We start from the raw sequence: 14,600 nt of genomic DNA on the forward strand, positions 1-14,600 counted from the left end.
TTTTTCTTATGCTTGCTGTTTGGCCATTAAAAAAGGGGAGGCATTATGCCAAATATTTATATTTGCAGTTATAAATGCAATTGAGGCCAGAGTGTGTGTTTGTATGTACAGGTGGGATGAAATAAATAAATGATAGTGAAAGCCTGTATATCAAGATCACTGTGTTGATCCTGGATTTGAAAATAAGTATAGAGATGATGCTTTAGGTTTTTAAGATATTTAGTACGTGAAATATTTTTATTTTTTAATTTTTAAAAGCTGACTTTTCTTGTTATTTCTCTGTTATTTCTCCCGTGTGTAGGTGAGATTTTAAATATGTGGGAATTCTGCTGTTTGTTGTTCAGTCGCTCTGTCGTGTCTGACTCTTTGGGACCCAGTGGACTGCAGCACTTGAGGCATCTCTGTCCTCCGCTGTATCCTGGGGTTTGCTCACATTCATGTCCATTGAGTCGGTGATGCTCTCTAACCATCTCATTCTCTGCCACCCCCTTCTCCTTTTGCCTTCGGTCTTGCCCAAAAATGGGGTCTTTTCCAATGGGTTGGCTCTTTGCATCAGGTGGCCAGAGTGCTTGAGCTTCATTTTCAGTATTAGTCCTTCCAGTGAATATTCAGGGTTGATTTCCTTTAGGATTGACTGGTTTGAGGACTTCTGGAATGAGGATTCTGGCTAGCTGTAAAAGAATGTCAAATATTTGTGTGGTTTTTTTTTTTAATCTTTATTGTGGCATAATTTACATAACTATAAATTCTCCCATTTTAGTTATAAAATTGAGACAGTGCTTCCAGTTTGTATTGTTCATACAGAATAGAGGGGCACTGAAGGAGCACTCTTATGTGGATAGAGATGCATGTTTGGACCCTTTGTAGCTTATTCATTCCACAGATTGAGCATCTACTACGTATCAGGCACTGTGCTATATATTGGGGAATGAAGCATGAACGACTTAGTTTCTGCTCTCAAGGAAGTAGTTAACCATAAGGGCTGTATAAAGGAAAACAAGCTATAATCCTGGGCCATGGGAACCCAGAAGAAGAGTAGCTAATCTGGAGGGGCTTTGGGGGATGGGGCATTATCAGAGTATATTGATTTACTAGTAATTGTTGTTGTTCAGTTGCCAAGTCATGTCTGACTGTGCGACCCCATGGACTGCAGCATGCCAGGCTCCCCTGTCCTCCACTATCTCCTGGAATTTGCTCAGATTCATGTTCATTGAGTTGGTGTTGCTATCTAACCATCTGATCCTTTGCCGCCCCCTTCTCCTTTTGCCTTCAATCTTTCCCAGCATCAGGGTCTTTTCCAGCGAGTCGACTCACTCATCAGCTGGCCAAATTATTGGAACTTCAGCTTCAGCATCAGTGCTTCTAAATATTCAGGGTTGATTTCCTTTAGAATTGACTGGTTTGATCTCCTTGCAGTCCAAGGGACTCTTGTCAAGAGTCTTCTCCAGTACCACAATTCAAAAGCATTAATTCTTCAGCACTCAGCCTGCTGCTGTCGCTGCTGCTAAGTCGCTTCAGTTGTGTCCAACTCTGTGTGACCCCATAGACGGCAGCACACCAGGCTTCCCTGTCCCTGGGATTCTCCAGGCAAGAACACTGGAGTGGGTTGCCATTTCCTTCTCCAATGCATGAAAGTGAAAAGTGAAAGTGAAGTCGCTCAGCCGTGTCCTACTCTAGCGACCCCATGGACTGCAGCCTACCAGGCTCCTCCATCCATGGGATTTTCCAGGCAAAAGTACTGGAGTGGGGTGCCATTGCCTTCTCCGACTCAGCCTGCTAATACCTAGTTAATAATAATACTTGATAATAATAGCTAGATAATAATAATAGCTAATACCTAGTGTTTATTCTCTCCCAGGCCTGTTCCAGACACTTTGCATATATTTACTCATTGAATCATTACAAAAACCTAGTGAAGCAGGTTGTATTTTCATACTCATTTTTATAGATGAAGAATCTACAAGATTATTGTTGATAAATTGACCAAGGTCACCCTGCCCAGTAAATGGCTGATCTGGAATTTGAACCAGTCGGTGTGGCCCTAGAATCTGTGTCTCCTGAAAAGCTTTCTCACTGGAGATGACATCCAGGCTGTGTCTTGAATGTTTGTACTTAGTCTGACAGAATGATGATTGGGTTTTGTCTCCATGGTTTTCTAGACAGATATCAGAAGTGAAGGTAAAGAAAGCTCAGGGTTGAGCACGAGTGTGACAGACTCCTTGTACTACCTGTGAAGAAGGTGGGTGGCAAGAGATGAGACTAGGAAGGCAGGACTGGATAATGAAGGGATGCCAGCTAAGGAATTTGGGTTCTGTCATCTAATTTGTAAAGTTATAGCAAAGATAGCACTTTTTCCTTTGTATGTATTTGATCTTTGTTTTGCTTTCATTGTGTTTTATTGTGAAATATATCGCACAACCAGAGACGTGTGTAAAATACAAATGTAAAACTTAGTTATTTTAAAATAACCAGTTCTGAGATCAAAGAATAGGACATTACAGGAACCAGCAGCCCTTAGTGAGCTTTCTAGAGACACCCCGACTTCCACCTGCAGGTAACCACTCTTCTGATTTCTTTTCTTTCCTTTCTCCTTTTATCACCCACGCATATCTAAACATTATAAGTTTGGCTGATTTTGAACAGAGTCACACACTATATATTCTTTTATTATGTGGTCATTATGTTTTTGAAATCCATCCATGTTCTGTGTGGTTGTTATTTCCTGATTTTAATTGCTGTATGGTATTCCATTTTATGAATATGCTATTCTACTGTTGAGAATATCTGGGTTGTTCCCAGCTGGGGGCTCTTATAATAGTGCTGCTTTGAAAATTTTTGTGTATCTTTCGGTGCCCCTGTGCATGAATTCTTTGGGGTATATACCTGGGAGTGGAATTGCTGGATCGTGAAGTATGTCTCTTTTCCACTTGAGAAGAATAATGCCAGACTATATTCCAAAGTGGATATAGCAGTTTATTTATGCATTCACACAAGTAGTACATGGTTATTCCCATTGTTCCATACCCTTGGCCACACTTGTTATTATCAGACTTTAAAAATTTTAATTGTTCTGGTATACAAAGTTATATCGCTGTGATTTTCTTTTTCTTTTTTTCCATCATGGTTTTGATGGAAGTATTTTTCTTACTTATTATTGAGGTTCGACAACTTTTTATTTGTTTTTGTGGTTTGTTTGTTTATTTGGTGATGTGCCTCACCTAGCCTCTTGCCCATTTTCCTATTGTTATCTTTCGTTTCTTGTCAGAACTCCTTTTTATTTTGAATATGAGTCCTTTATTGGTTTTATATGACCCACTTTTTCCTTTTTCTGAGGATGTCTTTTGGTGAACAAAAACTGAATTTTGGTATCATTATCTTTTATCTGTCTTTTGTCCATGGTTACTCTTGTTTTCTGTTTAAGAGCTCCTTCCCAGTGCCTCGGTGATGGTAACATCCCACATTGTTTTCTGGAAGCTTTACTACTTATCTTTCACATTTAGATACATAGTTCACTTGAAATTGATTTTTATGCATGGTAATTCTTAATTGACTTATTAGTGCCTTGAAGATTATTTTTAATATTTTGTCCAGATTTTCTAGGCTATTCTTAGCAGGATAAGCTTGTTGGTCTGAATTATCTAGTTTAGCATTCCCAGAAGCAGAAATCTCTTTTTAAAGTTTCAGTTTCACTTTGGCTTCAAAATGACCTATCCTCTTCTGTAAAGGGGCCTTAATAAATATGTTTACTAAAAAATAGCATAAAAAAGACTGAAAAACTATATAGATTCATGATTGCTTTTATTATATAATTTTTTTATTTAAAAGACTAAAAAAGAAGTTTCTGTTTCATCTGTGCTTCTCTCAGCTATAAAACAACTGTTAGGCAACTTAAAGCTTGCTGCATGAAAAGAACAACTGTACTTATTGCAGGATAATTTTAGAATGTTTCATTTCCATTTAGAATTTTGCCATAGCTATACACTATCCAACGTTGATTGATCAAACAGTTTAATGATGGTGATGGCCACCCCCTTTCTCCCATCTATCCATATATTTAAGCCTCTTTTTTGGCCAGAGATGGACTGTATGCAAACCACATCCAGCATGCTTTTAGTTTGTGCCACAAAATATGAAGAAAATGTTTTCAGTTTGTGGCAACTAGATCCATGACATATGATGCTCCGGGAACTGTTTTTACAGTCGCAAGATGCACGAGAACGGAATAGCAAACTCCCATGGTTATTGGCAAGGAAAAACTGGCTACGTGGCTGATGTTAAATGTGTTTCTTTAAGACAGCCAGATCAAGAAATGTCTGAAGAATCTGAGACTGTGGCAGAGAGATGATTTTGCAGTTAGTAAACACAGTCTTGGGAAGCCCCGGCAAGGCAGTTTCTTGTGAGCCATTTACAGCTTCTGGGAGGAGAGCGCAGTGGAGGTGCCAGCGAGCAAGGGCTGACGTGGCCTCCGGGGAATGTTACAGGGGCTGCAGAGCCTCCTCTGTGGGCACAGAGCACCACGGGGTTAGAGGAGGCTTCTGGTCCCCACTTTGCCTGGCCATTTCGGTCTCTCAGTCTCACGATGAAGGTGAGCCTGGTTGTAGCCAAGAGTTTACAGGGAAGCATTGCGTACTTAGAAATTATGGCTCTCCAGCCACATATTTCCTTCCTGCCCAGCCCTTGCATATAGCATTTTCTTTCTCTTTTAAAATTAACGATTCCCCAAAGTGTGGTCCACGGATCCCCCGCACTCCCCCAGGTCTAGATCCTTCCAGGGGGTCCATGAAATCACAACTCTTTAATAACATTAAGATGTTATATGCCTTTTAAACTCATTCCTGAGTGTACAGTGGAGTTTTCCAGAGGCTACATGGCATGCAATACTGCAAAAGATTGAATGCAAAAGCAGATATTAGGATATAGCTGTTGTCTGATACTTGCAAAATATCAAAGATACTTAGAAAAGTGTAAAAAAGTGGCACTGTTCTCTAAACTTTTAGCCTTTAAAATATTTTTAATTTAAAAATGTTAACGTGTAATCATTTATTACTTATATAGTTAAATATTTATGAGTGAATATTTTAAATTTTTCATAGTTTTCATTTTTAATGTGTTTGTTGTGGTTTAGTTGTTAAGTCGTATCCAACTCTTTTGTGACTCCACAGATCATAGCCTGCCAGGCTCCTCTCTCCATGGGATTTCCCAGGCAAGAATACTGGAGTGAGTTGCCATATCCTTCTCTAGGGGATCCTTCCTGACTCGGGGATTGAACCCATGTCTCCTGCATTGGCAGGCGGATTCTTTACCACTGAGGCACCTGTAAATATTGTTAACTACAACCCACATAAACAAAAGCTTTTGCAGATCCTTAATAATTTTTAGGGACGTAAAGAGACCCTGCAATGAAAAAGTTTTAGAATCACTGCTTTAGATCCCATCAGTTCCAGCCGGGATCTTGGTTTCTCCCTGAAGGCTGCACAGGTTGTCCAGCCCACCATTTTTTCTGCATCCTCGAAACTTCTGTGCCGCACAGCTTACTGCTTAGTTTTTGTGGAACTGCTTGGTGTGCTAATTTTCTTCTCCTTATCAATAATGTAAGACCTTTAAGGATAGGGAAAGTGTTTGTTGCTTAGTCATGTCCGACTCTTTGCAACCCCGTGGACTGTAGCCCACCAGGCTCCTCTGTCTGTTGGATTCTCCAGGCAAGAATACTGGAGTGGGTTGCCATTCCCTTCTCCAGGGATCTTCCTGACCTAGAGACTGAACCTGGGTCTTCGGCATTGCAGGCAGGTTCTTTACCATCTCAGCCACCAGGGAAGCTCTAAGGATAGGGATCATATCTTAAATGAGATGTCCATGATGTATATTGCTGAACACAGCATAAATAGTTTCATATTATTATCTTCAATATCAATATTAAATTTTCCCTTATTGTTTTAGTGGAGAACCAATATGCATTTGAAATTTTGTAGACAACCTTCATAGAAATACCTATTTGATTTTTTTTAACTACATAAATTGAATACACAACATGGAAAAAGAATACTTTTTGATTACAGATCATCAATATATTGAATGCAAAAGCTGAGCATCTTAGTCTGTTTAATTATTTTCCTTTTCTTTAATATTTCTTTATTTGCCTGCACGAGTCTTATTTGAAGCATGATAAATCTTCCATCTTTGTTGTGACATATGGGCTCTTTAGTTGTGGCAGGTTGAGCTCTTATTTATGGCATGTGGGATCTAGTTCCCTGACCAGGGATTGAACCCTGGCCCCCTGTGTTGGGAGCACGGAGTCTTAGCCACTGGACCACCAGGGAAGCCCCCTGCTACCGCTACTGCTGCTAAGTCACTTCAGTCGTATCCGACTCTGTGCGACCCCAAAGACGGCAGCCCACCAGGCTCCCCCATCCCTGGGATTCTCCAGGCAAGAATACTGGAGTGGGTTGCCATATCCTTCTCCAATGCATGAAAGTGAAAAGTGAAAGTGAAGTTGCTCAGTCGTGTCTGACTCTTCGCGACTGCATGGACTGCAGCCCACCAGGCTCCTCCATCCATGGGATTTTCCAGGCAAGAGTACTGGAGTGGGGTACCATTGCCTTCTCCAGGGAAGCCCCCTAATCTCTTTAATTCTTTGTGGCCAATGATTGCAGTTAAACCTAGTCAGAGGCCCTTGTTCTGAAACCAGCGAGCATAGTGCTAGGTGTTTCGTAAGCCTCAGGAAAGCTGGTTGAGTTGAATCTGCTGTTCAGTAGCTGCCTCTGCTGTTCTTATAGCTGGCAGTCATTATTCCCCACCATCTTGCCCCCACCTTCATGTGACTGGCAGTTTGTGTAGGTCTTAGAGGGTAGCTTTACTTTCTGAAGCCCTTTGTGTTAAAGAATTGACAAGTTGTCCTGGACTAAGCCAGAGGGCATTAGTTCCATTTGACCAAACTGGATTAGTAGTTGAAGGTGAGGCATGTGCCTTTTTCTTCATCGCTGCTTCAGCTTATTTATTAGGCAACTCTTCCCTGACTTAAAAGTTACAAGAATAAATTTAACATCTTTATGCCAGGGTCCTGTTCTCAGTCCCAGAGTTTCTTCACAGCTTCTCCGTGGCAATCTGTGGGTTCATGCGGGTAGCACAGTGCCCTGAGAGCCTAGCATGACTTCAACATGGTATTTCTAGAACAGACATGAAACCTGGCAGGTGGCTCATTCACTGAGTGAATGATTGGAATCAGTACTGTGGCCCTGGATGTACTCTTATAAGCGATGAACAGCATCCTTATTTCAGTAAACAAAGAATATTATATTGAGTTGACTTTATAGTTCCCCCCTCCAAATGCATGTTTTTGTTTCAGGAGAATTTATTGGAATATCCTTTGCACTGGCACTGTTTTACGTGATGGTGATACAGTGATAAAAAGACTTAGCCCTTCCTGTCTTCAGAAAACTTACAACCTTGTAGTCTATACAGCATAAACAAGCCTAGTGGAAATATATACCGAGTATAGTTGCTAACCCAGAGGAAGGACCCATCCAGAGCACCTGGAGCAAAAGAGAAGAATCAAGACAAACTTGATAGGAAAGGTTTCCCTTTTCTTGCATCATCAAAATTGAAATTTGCCCTGTGAGAGAAGGAGTCCAGTTGACACAACATGTACAAAATCACAGACACGTGAAACCCTGTGGTGCTTAAGAGAAACTGAAAGCAGAGTGGTTTTGTGAGATGAAGGTGAGAGCTGAATGGATCCTGGGCCTTGTATACCACGCGGTGGAATTGGATTTCATCTTGAAGATGGATGAAAGGCATTGCAAAGGCCCTGTGGTTTTGCCCTTTATAACGGTAATTCTAATGGCAGTGGGGGTGGGGTGGGTCTTAAGGGTAAGAAAACCAGTTTAAAAAACAAGTGGATAAATCAGTGGAGATTATGCCAGAACTAAGGCAGAGATGATAGGAATAGGGAAGAAAGTACCTGTTGAAATATTGGAGGATTAGAGCTGACAGCAGAGAAAGCAATGGCACCCCACTCCAGTACTCTTGCCTGGAAAATCCCATGGATGGAGGAGCCTGGTAGGCTGCAGTCCATGGGGTCGCAAAGAGTTGGAGACGACTGAGCGACTTCACTTTCACTTTTCACTTTCATGCATTGGAGAAGGAAATGGCAACCCACTCCAGTGTTCTTGCCTGGAGAATCCCAGGGACGGGGGAGCCTGGTGGGCTGCCGTCTATGAGGTCGGTCACACAAGAGTCAGACACGACTGAAGCGACTTAGCAGCAGCAGCAGAGCTGACAGTTTGGTGAGAGGAAAATGGAGGTGATGGTTCCAGATTTTTGAGTGGGATGCTAGTATTCCCAAGACAGGCAGATTATTTTAAGGGGAGTGTTATTTTGTTTCATTATATTGTGTTTTAGGGACCTGCGGAACATGAGGTAGAGAAGTCTATTGACATTAGGAAGTTATACAGATGGCTTTGAAGGTTGTAAGAAAGGTCAGCCCTAGAGAGAGATCTGGGAGTCATTGAGATAATGTTGTTCAGTCACTCAGTTGTGTCCGACTCTTTGCCACCCCATGGACTGTAGCCTGCCAGACTCCTTTGTCCATGGGATTCTCCAAGCAAGAATATTGGAGTGGGTTGCCATGCCCTTCACCAGGGGATCTTCCCGACCCAGGGATTGAACCTGGGTCTGCTGCATTGCAGGCAGATTCTCTACTGTCTGAGCCACCAGGGAAACCCCTTCTGTGGGATAAAGGGACTAAATATGTTCCATGTCAGTTTGAGCATCAGAACTATGCTCAAATCCTTAAAACCAGGAGTTGAGTTGAATTTCTTCACCATGACCTTTGTTCCCCAGTCCTCCATGCGCAGAAGCAGCTGCTTCTCACCCAGCAACCCCCTGCCCATCATGGGAATCTGAAAACCAACAGTATTGACAAGGGCCTTGGACTGGCTGCAAGCCTAGGGCGACAGGGAGATCCAGACTCAGCCAAGGACCAGGAACTAAAGCAAAGTGCCCCTGGCCTAGTGATGAGATCTCACGTCCTTAACATCAGGATGGAAAGGGGCTTCCAAATGACACGTATTTCAGATCCTTCTAATTTTTAGAAGCCAAAGAAAGGTTACAGCGAATAATTCAATGATAGCCATTGTATTTGACAACTGGGAGTGATAGGGAGAGAAACCAAATGTTGATGATGATTAAGTCCATGAGAGATTAGGACACTGAGACCACAAATAAAACTTCTTTTTAAAGAGCTTTGGACTTCCCTGGTGGTCCAGTGGCTAAGACTGGGCTCCCAATGCAGGGATCCTAGGTTCGATCCCTGGTCAGAAAACTAGATCCCACATGTCATGACTAAAGATCTTACATGCCACAACTAAGACCTGGTGCAGCCAAATAAATAAATATATATACATATTTAAGGGATATTCCCTAATGGCTCAGACAGGACATAATCCGCCTACAATGCAGGAGACCCAGGTTCGATCCCTCGGTAGGGAAGATCCCCTGGAAATAGAGCTTGACTAGAGGGGAGGAAGGGCACACCATCTGCAGGAGATTTTAGGATTAAAGGGAGTGATTTTAGGAATGGGCAGACTTGAACATTTTTACAGAATTTCCAAAGTGTTGAACTGAAGTAGACGTGACCTAAAACTGCAAGTAGCATTTCCAGATCTTGGAACAATGGTAACCCTTGGGTATTGGTAGCTAAATAAACCCATCTTCCTGTAGTAGTACTACCTTTATCTGCACCCCTTAGGCTCTGACTTTATTATTGGTGTTACTTAATTCAACAGGTTCCTTTTTGCCCTCTTGGGCTGTGTGCCCCGCATATAGAGCTGGATTCGTAGTCCCCTCCTGTCTGCCCCTAGTTTCCTGGTCTGTGCTCGCCTCCCAGGAAAACCTCCCTGGCCTCATTGCTGGTGTTTTGCTCCACCCCCATGTCTGCTGTTCTTCCAGACATCTTGCTTGAAGTTAGGCCAGTCGCCAACAATGTAGACAGTCTGGGTTTTCCGTGTTATTTATGACTCAGAAGTTTACAGTGTATTCTTAATAATCTGCATCTGGAGAATTATGCTGATTATCAAACATAGCAGTAGTGGTGAGTCCTGGGAGGACCAGGGCAGGGAGGGAGGGCAGTGGTCAAGGACTTTATCTATATTGCTTGAAGTTTTTGAAATGAGAATTAAAATTATATTTAGAAGAATCATGCTGAACAATCAAGTTTCAAAATTAAAATTCCATCATATCAGAGACATTATTAGTAAATATAGTTTATTGGATATGTACTTCTTTTCATATTCTTTGTAAAGGATTCAGTTCTAATTCCACCTGGTGAGTTTAGTTCTGTACTTGGCTGTGGAGAAACTCTTTAAGCCTACTTGAAGTTTTGTAGGGCCTGGATATTGATGTAGTCCAAGATCCACTGAACCTTCCCACCCCACTGTGTGAATTTCAAGACCAATTTGGTTACTCTGTGAGAGACTAGAGAAAACTAGAGCAGTTCAAGTAGCTTACTGCCATGGCTACGCATGATCAGATGGAAGGATTATAGGGCAGCTCTGAACATTTCAGATGGTGTTTGCGAGGAATTTGCCATTACTCATACCTTAGAAGGAAAACAGTGCTGTAGATAACTTCAATTAGATAATTTTCAGTGTTGATTTTAGAATTAAATTTTCTGTGTACCTTGAATAGGAGTGCATCTGATACAGAGGTTCACGGCCCTGCAGAGAAAGTAATGAAGCTGTTCTGTAAAAACTGGTTTCCAGAGTACTTGGAAAACTGCCCAGTTTCCCCCGCTGGCAACTCCTCTGCTTTAACTCCTTTTCCGTCACTGACCGCCAGCAAGTGTCTGGGACCAACTGCCAAACAGGCAAAGGACCGATCTGGCCACGGTGTCTTAAGCTTGTCTGTTAGCAAGATATGTAATAATGGGCCCCTGTATGAAATTGGTACAGAATTTAGTGTTTACCCTGAGAAGGATGTTTAAGCCTGGGCAGAAACTAATCACAATAGAGAACCGAAAATTAAGTCTTTTACCTTGCTAGTCTGTGGTTGAGAAAAAGTTCAAGAATCCCGTCTTTCTCTGAGGTGCTGAGCACCACACATAACCACAGAGTTTACATCCTTGTGAGGGCCAGGCTCATCTTGGAAGCTGTGCCTGGCTTCTTCAGCCTTCCCCGGTGCCATTTAATGGGGACGCTTCCACACTGCAGTACTGTTATTGGGGTCACATCAACATTCAGTTCAGTCTGTGTTTATTGAGCTCCATCTGATACCAAGTTCAAAGGTAATGTAAGACGTAGGTAGTCCTTGTTGTCAAGGAGTTCTGTTGCATGAATAAAACAGATCCATGGATATTACCGATATTGTATGGTCTCAGAAGAGGAACACTTCAGCCAAGAAGGGTACAGAAAACTGTGAGGAGCTAACGCCTGAGGCACATCTTAAAAGAGGAGTAGAAGGGAGTGAGGCAGCGGGCTCCCAGGGATGCAAGTGCACGTCATGAGCAAGGCTGCCCTGTGCCAACCATGCGACCAGGATGTGATATGATGACAGGACTGGAGGGATTTTGAATTTTACCCTAATGACAATGGGTAGTTACTGACTAGATTTTGCCAGTGATGTACCCAAAGGTCAAATTGGCTTTTTAGAAAGGAAGATTGTTGGGATAACAGTGTGTATAATAGGAGGGTAAAGCTAATAATTAAAATGTTACTGACACTCATCATATAGGACTTCCCAGGTGGCTTAGAGATAAGGAATCTGTTGCAATGCAGGAGATACAGGTTCTATCCCTGGGTCAGGAAGATCCTCTAGAGAAGGAAATGGCAACCCATTCCAGTATCCTTGCCTGGGAAATCCCAAGGACAGAGGAGCCTGGTGGGCTACAGTCTATGAGGTCACAAGAGTCAGACACGACTTAGCAACTAAATAGCAACAATAAATACTCATCATAGTACCATTCCATCTGAGATTTATTTTTTCAAACACTGAAAATAAGCTAAGGTGGAGATGATGGTAGATAAGAGGGCATTAAGATACCTTTGAGATTGAGTAAAACATCACCTCAAATGCTGTGACCTAAGGTAGTTCTGAACCTGTAATTTATAATCTGTAGCCATGGGAAGTGGAATGTGCTTTCTTGGACAGAAATGTTAACTTGATTGTGAAACTAGGTGGCCAACTTCCAAACAGTGACGGGCTTTCTGACAGCAGTGTTGATGCTAATCACAGATAAATTTCTGCCGCATTTGTCCCCACGTTGAGCAGAATATCCTTCTGGCATTTGTTTCTGCCGTTGTAAAATGAAAGAACTGGCCTGGGATCTTTAACTATCTAATAATACATGGCTGTCATTTCATGTGTGTGTGTGTATATATATTTCACATATATATAAAGAGAGAAGACATTCCTTCACGAAATAACATTTTCACTGCACTTATTAGCAGCTTGCTGTCATTTGCTTTGATTCTTAAGAGGCCATTCCAGCAATTAATTAGAAATGGCTTGGGGAGGAGTGGGAGTAGGCCCAAGAAAACGAGCTAAGAGGCCTCCACAAGTAGGAAATGATGATAGCAATGAAAATGAAGAATTATGGGTAGCTCTAAGATACGTATTTTGAAAGCAGGAATGATAGGGTTTGCTGACTGGCTGTAAGAGGACTGGGGTGGGGTGAGAAATCCAGGATGAATCTGAAGTTCTGACCCCAGAACCTGAGTGGAGGATGACACCCTTGATTGAGACAGTGGAGACTGGAGAATGGAGTCTGGGGGCGGGGCGGGGTGGGGGTGGGAGATGAAGAGTGTGGTTTGGGATGCATTAGTTCTGAAGTGATGATGAGACATCCTCATGTCAAATGGAGAAAATAAAGCAGTTTGGTATTTTTCTGGTAGAACAAACAAGGTTAAATAAATAATAAAGGTTTAATATCAGTTGTAATGTTTTTTTCCAGAAAATATTTCAGTTCGCATTCTTAATATCCACTCACCTTTATCCAGCATGTGGCTGGTCCCCTGCCCTGTGCTAAAAGTGTTTTTACAAGTATTTCATCTAAACTTTCAGAGAACCCTATGAGGAAGACAGTGTTGTTGCTCCCGGTGTTGAATGAGGAAGCTGAGGCTTGAGCCGTTAGGCCACTGGCCTAAGAGTCAGTAGCTGGTAGACAGAGAAGCCCGGGTTTATACATGACTGCTGCTCACCACGGTGTCTTGCTGTGAGCATGAGGCTCATTGGGATTTTCTTCTCTTTTCAGGGTTTTGGTTTTTGCACTGAATGTAGTCTAGACTCATCCTCACGGGCTTGTGTTGCCCCAGGATACTGTCAAAGGTAAGTTTTAAAAATGAATATCCACCGGGTACGGGCAATGAAATGAGAGTGTCTTCACGTTTAAAAAAAAGAAAAGTACATTCTGATAATAATGCTTCTTTCCAGAGTTCTTACAGAAGGGAACTTAAAGTGGCCATCACTCCTGATCCTTTGAATTTCCACTTCACTAGGTCCCTTTAAAAACACCTGTATTTAGTTTGATACTGACACTTGGTGTCCCATCCTTTTATGGAACTAGATTTGTTATTAGATTTAGCAGTTTCGCAGTGTTACATGCGCATATCCTAGCTCCTCTGCCTCCGGTGCCTCCCCACTCCAGTGTGTCGTCCACACACTGCCTGACTCAGCGTCTAGCCATAGATTTGCTCACATTGCCCCTTTGCCTAAACAGCTCTTACGGCTCCCAGTCACTGCAGATGTCATCCTACAAACCCCTCCAAGACCTAATTCCAAACAACATTTCTGGCTTCTTTTGTAGTATACCCTTATCTGTAAGAGGCTTCTCTGGTGGCTCAGATGGTAAAGAACCCATCTGCCAATGCAGGAGATACAATAGATGCCTGGGTTCAATCCCTGGGTCAGGAAGATCCCCTGGCATAAGAAAATGGCACCCCACTCCAGTATTCTTGCCTGGAAAATTCCATGGGCAGAGGAGCCTGGCATGCTACAGTCCATGGAGCCACAAAGAGTCAGACACGACTGAGTGACTGAGCACCACTGAGTATCTGTAAACCTTACCAGACTATGTGAAGTTATTTTTCACAACTTTATGCCTTGATGGATTCTTTTTTCTTTGCTTAGATTTTGGAAGAGGGGACAAGAATGCCACTATTTACTTTCCTGCTTATATCTTTCCTCTTGTCCCCTCATCCCAGGCTCTTCTGGCAGAATTTCCTTTTTATCTGTGTTCCAGGGGCACCTGTTGTTGATACAGCAATAAGACAACATTATTTATATTAAGAATTACTTATTTTTTTTGTCTGCTTTGCTGGTCTGTAAACCCTCCGAGACTTCTTGGGAAGGAACTAACTGTTTTTGTAGTGCCTGTTTGCTGCACCTGGACACCTTGCAGGAGTAATACCTCCCCCCGATCAGTTTTGTAGATGAAAATAATGCAGATTATAATGTTAGGTAAGTTGCTCAAGATTACACAGCTAAGAAATGACAAAGAATAATTGTTTCGCTCCTTCAAAGCCAAAGCTCATTCTCCTATACTAGTCAAGCACCATCTGGCATGTGGTGGGGACCCGGTGAACTACAATTTTAAGTAAAAAAGACTTAGT

General features: G+C 42.3%; 1 protein-coding gene across 6 annotated transcripts in view; it reads left to right on the forward strand.

Moving 5' to 3' along the window:
- TNRC6B (trinucleotide repeat containing adaptor 6B) overlaps positions 1–14,600 on the forward strand; it is a 252,531-nt gene that overhangs the window by 55,631 nt on the left and 182,300 nt on the right. For all 6 annotated transcript variants that reach the window (XM_010805751.3, XM_059886487.1, XM_005207402.5 and 3 more), the window contains exon 2: positions 13,244–13,317. The gene's annotated coding sequence lies outside the window, so the exon portion shown is untranslated. The remainder of the gene's footprint in view (positions 1–13,243; positions 13,318–14,600) is intronic.

The sequence above is a fragment of the Bos taurus genome, chromosome 5, assembly GCF_002263795.3.
Source record: "Bos taurus isolate L1 Dominette 01449 registration number 42190680 breed Hereford chromosome 5, ARS-UCD2.0, whole genome shotgun sequence".
Lineage (NCBI taxonomy): Eukaryota > Metazoa > Chordata > Mammalia > Artiodactyla > Bovidae > Bos > Bos taurus.